Below are 7,910 nucleotides of genomic sequence, written 5' to 3' on the forward strand. Positions count from 1 at the left end.
TAAGTGGCTAAAGATATAAAAGGTGGTCAACTTCGGTGGACAGTAGAGAAATGGAAATGGAAACCACAGTGAGACAGCACCACGCATATTAGCAGAATGGAGGACGAACTGAAACAAATCTATTTATAAAACAATTACCTTTATTACATGAGATATACTCTCAGATTTTCAATTCCATTGAATAATGCCTTGGTCTATCCTATTATATTTCATTTTTCATAGGGGCGCCTGGGTGGCTCAGTTAGTTAAGCGTTCAGCTTTTGATTTCAGCCGAGGTCATGATCTCACAGCCGTGGGATCGAGCTCCTAATGGGGCTCAGTGCAGGGCATGGACCCTCCTTGAGATTCGCTTTCTCTCTCCCTCATAAATACAAACATTCTATTTGAGTACAAGTCTTCTTACCTATCATTTTTATCAAGGTCGATTCTTGGTTAGGTCTTTCTCAAGAAAAAAACATATATACATTTTATAGGATATATTTTTTATATTATATATTTATATATAATATGTATTAAAAATATATACACATAAAAGAAGGTTGTTCGTAGCCATGCAAATCGATTTCCCTGGTGTGTCAAGATTAGTGCTTTACACTACTCTGGATCTATGGTAACAGCTAGCCAGAACCCTCCAGGTGACCACAGGCACGTATCAGACAGACTTGGCTAATGTAAGAGCTCTACCTAATGGCCCAGCCCTGGTATCAGGTCCGAGAGTTGGGGACGCAACCAGAGCTGGGCCAACAGAAGTCCTTCACGAGACTCTCTGACCTGGAGCCTGGACAGAACACCTTTCCTGTCTCATGGTGAAGATAGTAGGGTAAGGTTCCAGACGGCCAGGCAAAGGGGTTTTCCCTCTTGGAGGCTAAGAGAAGGAAAGTGACGTGTAAGAAGGCAGTGGAAACGAGAGCCTGGGGTTGTGGGGGAGAAAGAAAGAAGGGGGAAGGGAAAGGAAAGAGAGGAAGACAAGGTGGGAGGGAGGAAGAGAGAGGTGAGAGGCAACGGGAGAGAATGGGGTACAAATCCTGACTTCCAGGCACGTGGTCTCTGGAACATCTCTCCTGCAAATCTTCTGAGTTTTGGAGGTGAAACTTTTCTTAGAGTCCTTTTTAGAGGTAGCGAAAAATCCCTCTGGGAGGCATTTATAGAAATAGCAAAATCCTTTAAAGAAGAGCCAGGCATCATAAATCCAGCCTTCACTACTATGAGTGAAGAGAATGACAGTTGGTACCAAGAGGGACCTATTTATAGTTGCTGTATTCAAATGAGGTATTGGTGCCACCCAATCTCTGACTGGATGAGAAGTAAAGAATGACTACATGCAAATGAGCTGCTTGAAGTTCACTGTGATTGGATAGTATTCACACTTGGCATGAACCATTCAAAAAGCAAAAGGCAACCAGAAAGTTATACCCTGGCAGCCGAGTGTGGCCTCTACCAAGAGCACTTTGAATTGATTTCCTTGATTGAAGTCCACGAGGAATGACGTTGGCCTAGTTCAGATCATGTATCTACCTACCGATAGTCAACCGTTGGTAGAGACTGGGCCACCCCTAGACTGAGCAAGAACTATTTGCTAGGGGAAGTGAATGACCTGGACCAAGGGCCAGCGTCTCCAGGACTGATTGAAAACCTCAGTAGTTTGGAAAATTCTGAAAAATTTAGAGCTGGACCGGCACCTTAGGAAACAGCTTAAGCCAAGGTACCGTACAATGCTGAGAACGTGACGAAGATGGCATTTAAGCAGGAAGAAAAGCTGTAAACATGGCATGAAATAAAATTTAAAGCCTCTAATCACAAGGTAAAGGATGGAGACTATCATGTCCTAAGTGGTACATTGGAGCGTGAACGCATAGTACTTACTGTGCAACCTTGGGAACAAAAAAAAACCCAAGCAGAACTGTGTGCTCCTAAAGAAAAGTGTTAAAGCTGGGAGCAGATTGTGTTAATTTATTAGCTGACTGGGTCAATCATAACCCGTGAGTTATTAGCGGAAAAGGCATTAAGTAAAACTTTAATCTTAAAAACTAAGATGGCTGTAAACAATGTCTTTGGTTTATGATATGCATGTTCTGATGAAAAGAACTTTAAAAAAAAGTCTTCATTCTTGAGAGAGAGAGAGAGAGAGAGAGAGAGAGAGAGAGAGAGTGCAAGCGGGGGAGGGGTAGAGAGATCGAGGGAGACACAGAATCTCAAGCAGGCTCCAGGCTCCAAGCCCCGAACACAGGACTCGAACCCACGAACAGTGAGAATGTGACCGGAGCCAAAGTCCGATGCTTCACCGACTGAGCCACCCGGGTGCTCCTCTGACGAAAGGAACTTTTGAAAGGCCTGGGGGCAACGGCAGTCACCTGTGGTGATGCACTGGGTGATCCACTCAAAGACCCATCGCAAAAGGAACTGACGATGCCTATGGCCCTGGACAAGATCCTAGGGTACCTCCTTCCACATCCTGCAACGTCTTACAGTTTACTTCTCCTCGCAGCTAACTTCTGCTTCCCTCATCCTTCTTGATCTTAACCGAGGTGGCTCGTGGGAAACTGTCCTGACGCAGGGAGCTTCCCAGCTGGATACAAGGAAGCGGACCACCCACAGAACAGATAGTCTCCCAGACCAAATTAAGATACTAGATTTGCACAAGTGGAACCCACGGCCAGAAGCAAGTGGTTAGAAGGATCAGAGTTGAGATTCCAACCAGGGAGCCCGCAGATGGAAGATGTCATGTGAATAGATAGCACACACTTGCTCCAGGGGAAAGACACAGGGGCAAGCACACTTGGCCGTGGCCATGGCTCTCCAAAGAGCCTGTAGAGGACACCTGGTGCCAGAATGGGTTCCCCCAGTGAGTGGCCGAACCAAGGACTCACCAATACTGAGGGATCACACACGTGAAGCATAACCTGAATCTTCAGTGTTTCCCGTATACCCGTTGCCCCTACTCTCCTATCAAACCTTTCATAAGTCGAGATGGCATAAAGTGAAGAAGCGATGACCATTCATTTATACGGAAAAAATGTTTAGCTTCTCCAGACCCCCCAAAATAACCTCGCTTAGGCCTCTCGGACGCTTTCGGACACATCCTGCTAACAGATGTGCGACTAAGTTGAGGTTAAAGCACAAAGGCTCACAGACCCCAGTTCAAAGCTAGGGCGGCTCCGTCTTGAGATGCAGCGTGGTTCCTGGAGCAGGAACTCAGCGAGGCCTCTCTAGCGCCTCCTAGCGGCCGGCTGGAAAGCAAACACTAAACGCTGTTCTCACATCTCACTTTTTTTTTTTTTTCCACGAAAGTGAAAATCCTCTTTGGATTTTTTTCAGTTAGCCAAAACGGGTGCTAAGGCAGGTCTTTTGTAAACGGGAAGGGACACAATGATGTGAACTTTCGAAGGGCAGGACATACTTCTATTTAGGGTATCGTGAATATTTGGGGCCCAGATGTGTGATGTCTGTTCCAGGCCTCACGAACGTTAGGTATCTCTGGTTCCTCGTATCCTTAACCAACACACGATCTACTGATCAACCACTATGAATACGTAACATACCTTATGATTCATGCATCTACATACCATTTGTGTTCCAGTCTTCTGTAGAGAAAATGAGGATCTTCAAATAATACAGAGATGCATATGACACATGGTTTTCTTAGGCTCCTTTTCCAAACCAGTTCGCACATTCCAAATCAGTTCGACTGCCGTGAAAAGAGGAAAAGTATTTACAGGTGACAAAGGGAGTCTTATCTTTAGACTCTGTATTCAGATGAAATCGTAGAAACACGTCAGATAGGATGAACTGCAATGGAAAACCATGGAAAAGTGTTCCTTCTTTGCTTGGCTGAGTCACCAACTATATATATCTATGGTGTATAGGAGATCATGTGCTGCTTAAGGAAAGAAAGACCAAGATATACATGTGTGTGTGTGTATATATATATATATATATATATATATATATATATATATGTTAATCACCCCTGGGCCGCGTCACCATCACACAGGGCGGCATCCTGCCCAACATCGAGGCCATGCTGCTACTCAAGAAGACCAAGGGTAGGGGCACCTGGGTGGCTCAATCGGTTGAGCGTCCGACTTCGGCTCAGGTCATGATCTCGCGATTCGTGAGTTCGAGCCCCGCGTCGGGCTCTGTGCTGACGGCTCAGAGCCCGGAGCCTGTTTCCGATTCTGTGTCTCCCTCTCTCTCTGCCCCTCCCCACTCACGATCTGTCTCTATCTCAAAAATAAATAAACATTTAAAAAAAATACAGGATCTGTGAAGTGCAATAAAATGAGGTATGTACATGGTTAAGTAATAATTTTTTAGGCTGGCCTTTTTTGGGTTCTAAAACTTTTATTTTATTATTTTTATATGAATAAATTGAATTTTAATGAGTCCACAGGGTTTTTTAAAATTAAAGTATACTTGACATATTAGTTTCAGGTGTACAACGTAATTGTTCAATATTTGTGTGAATTGTGAAGTGATCATCACAATACATCTGGTTATCTGTCCTCATACAAAGTTACAAAAATTCTTTGTTTCTTCTAATGAGAACTTTCAAGATCTAGTCCAGTCTGCCCTTCTTGAAATGCCAAACAAAAGTATTAAATCTGGGAGATTTAGCAAAGCAGAGGCATTATTAATAGAAATAAAAACTTATAAAATGTGTGTACTAGAAAGAAAATTTCAACCCTTTTGACCTCCAGTAAGTACACAGTTTTACACTGCAAGGCAATGCTCGTATACATGTTCATTACATACATCTGTATACGTTTCAGAATCAAAATGTCACAAAACAATCTTTACTCTTCCTAAGTAGGATGCACTCTGACGTACTCCATTCTATTTTTTCCTATTTTGCTGTTGATGTTGTCTTTTCCAAAAAAATTTTTTAATGTTTATTTTAATGTTTATTTATTTTGGAGACAGAGCATGAGCAGGGGATGTTCAACAGACTGAGCCCCCAGGGGCCCCAGGCTCCCTGTCATCTCTAAGCACGTGTCTGACAAATAGAAACCGCAAGTGACTGAGTATAATCCAAAATTAACCTTGCCCTGCTACGGCCCATAAATGAGTTTGGCCCCTAATCCTCTTTTGTAGCAGTAATTGAGTTCCATGATCTTGCTCCTTGACCTGAATCAGCACTGAGAAAGAAAGGAGACTCTGAGCGCAGAGGGGGAGAGGGAAAGATCAAAAGGGATTGAATCAAATTGAAAGCTTTCATGTACATTTTCGAACCTCAGAGAAGCCAAGTCAAGCTTGAGGCACATTCCTCATCTTCATCAAGGCAGGGCAAAGGAACAAAAGAAAAAGAGAATAGAAAGAAACTATGCATTGTTCTCCAGGATTTGAAATCTAGCTACACTTGTAAATGATCGACATGGGCACTGAGGGCTAATAAACAAAATGTTTCAGGGGTGCCTGGGTGACTCAGTCGGTGGAGCATCTGACTCTTGATTTCAGCACAGATCGTGATCTCAGGGTTGTGGGATCGAGCCCCGTGTTGAGCCCGGAGCTTACTTAGGATCCTTTCTCTCCCTCCCTCTGTCCCTCTCCCCTGCTCACGCTCTCTCTTTTTCTCTAAAATTAAAAAAAAAGGGGCGCCTGGGTGGCGCAGTCGGTTAAGCGTCCGACTTCAGCCAGGTCACGATCTCACGGTCCGTGAGTTCGAGCCCCGCGTCAGGCTCTGGGCTGATGGCTCGGAGCCTGGAGCCTGTTTCCGATTCTGTGTCTCCCTCTCTCTCTGTCCCTCCCCCGTTCATGCTCTGTCTCTCTGTCCCAAAAATAAATAAACGTTGAAAAAACAAAAAAAAAAATTAAAAAAAAAAAATGTTTCAGATCAGATTCAAAATGTCAGTGTCTCACACCCCAGGCCCAGCGGCACATCTGATCTCTACTCTCCTCTCTCAAGACAGTCCCCAAGAATCAGGAAACTGTTAACCCACACCTAAGTAGTAATTCACACTTAGGTCGTGGAAATACACTCTTGCATTTGGTAGCTCAATCCCACCGACAAAAATCACTAAACAAGTACATTTCAACATCCTTAAAGACAGAGCACCAAAGTTAATGGAAAACCTACTGCCCCTCCCCAAAAGAGAGAGTATTAGTACGAATCTTTAAATGAGATAACTGAATAACAACAGAAGTGTTTGGGGAATAAGATTCTTTTGTTATTAATTTTTTAAAAAGTCCACTATAGTTAACATGCAGAGTTACATATTGATTTCAGGTGTACAGTACAGTGACTCAACAATTCTATACGTCATGACAACTATACCCTTTTTACTATGTCACCCGCCATCCCAGAATGTTGCAACACTCTTACAACACGAATCAGATGTATGAAAAGCAAAGCTTTCTTAGAAATGATCAATTTTCCCAGATTCCCTGGGTGATTGGATGCCCAACTCCACATCTTACTAACAAATTGCTTAACTTCTCTGTCAAATGGGCATAGTAGTAACAGTTGTCTCCATAGAGTTTTGCCGTGAGCAGGCAGTAAAAATGTTGTATGGAAAGCGTTCAGGACAGTGCCCAGCACACCCTTGGTGTTCAATCAGTGACCCCATCCAAGGGAGTCACTGAAAAGGGGGTGAGAGATGGAGTAGAAGAAGAATTGGAAAGGAAGACCGGGGTCGGGGGGGGGGGGGGCGCCTGGGTGACCCAGTTGAGTGTCTGACTTCGGCTCAGGTCACGATCTCACAGTTTGTGAGTTGGAGCCCCGTGTCAGGCTCTGTGCTGACAGCTCACAGCCTGGAGCCTGCTTCGGATTCTCTGTCTCCCTCTCTCTCTGCCCCTCCCCCCACCCCAAATAAACACTAAAAATTTTTTTTAGTAAATAATTAAAAACAAAGGATTGGAAATGAAGAGATAACCACCGTCTTTATCCGCAAACACATTTAGCTAGCAAGTTCTATGGAGAGTTATGTTGGAATATGGATTGGAATTCTGACAGAAGGCAGAATAATACAGGTGAGGTTCCACTATGAGCTTGATGACCGGATTGGCCCCATATGCTACAGAGACAGTGAGGCAAAAGAGGAATGTGACTTGGAGAAAAAAAGGCTTCGCCAGAACCACAACGAAGACTAAAGGTTCTAAGCGGGTGTAACAGGCCAACATGGGGGTTCACGGTTTAAAGGGTGTTTGAAAAAGCTGCCAAGCTCCAGAGAATGACGGTTACCATTTAGTCAAGTCTTTCGTCTCGGGAGTTAGACTCATCTGATGTGTTTGTTTGACAGTTGTCCCTGGATCTCCCGAGTCACTGCCAGATACTAGGGGGCAGAGTGCACATGAGAGGGATTTCCTCTGCCGAGGCCACCTTGGCCTTCTAGACTGGAAACAACAGGCTGTCTGTGATCACGATAGGACAGTGCACTGAAGTCCTCTGAAACAGCACCCAGAATCAGAGCCGGCATCCTGCTGCCTCGTCGTGTGGCTCATTATTAATGACAGTTGTGTACCGTCTTAGGGAAACCACTCTGAGGATAACTTGGACGCACATCCAAGGAGAAATGTGCACTAATTCTCAGGACTAAAACAAAGTGATTTAAACATCAACATTTTTCAAAAGGAAAACGTAAATTTCATACTGGTGGACATTACAATCTGAGTCAAGGAAATATTTCAACCTGTAGTCAAGTTTCCAAAAATTCATTATAGACGTTTGCAATGTTGAATTTTTTTTCCCACACAACAACATGAGGCTCTTCCTTCGCAGTCAAATTGGTGGAACAGAAGGGCGACCGGTGCTCGGGAACCTTAAAATGAAGTTAAAAGTTAAATTGCAAAACCAAAGGCTGGATTCTCTGGCTTGGATAATGATTCAGGGTTAGTGACATTTCACATGATAGTTGAATTCGGAAGTTGCTACTCATTTATCGCGGGGTCCAGAGTCCAGAGTCTTCCGAAACTGA

General features: G+C 44.0%; 1 long non-coding RNA gene across 1 annotated transcript in view; it reads right to left on the reverse strand.

The window, feature by feature from the left end:
* LOC131513662 (uncharacterized) overlaps positions 1-7,910 on the reverse strand; it is a 99,940-nt gene that overhangs the window by 26,308 nt on the left and 65,722 nt on the right. Inside the window, exon 4 of the long non-coding RNA XR_009262701.1 lies at positions 3,564-3,685. This is a non-coding gene — a long non-coding RNA (uncharacterized LOC131513662). The remainder of the gene's footprint in view (positions 1-3,563; positions 3,686-7,910) is intronic.

Source organism: Neofelis nebulosa, chromosome 6 (genome assembly GCF_028018385.1).
Source record: "Neofelis nebulosa isolate mNeoNeb1 chromosome 6, mNeoNeb1.pri, whole genome shotgun sequence".
Classification (NCBI taxonomy): Eukaryota; Metazoa; Chordata; class Mammalia; order Carnivora; family Felidae; genus Neofelis; species Neofelis nebulosa.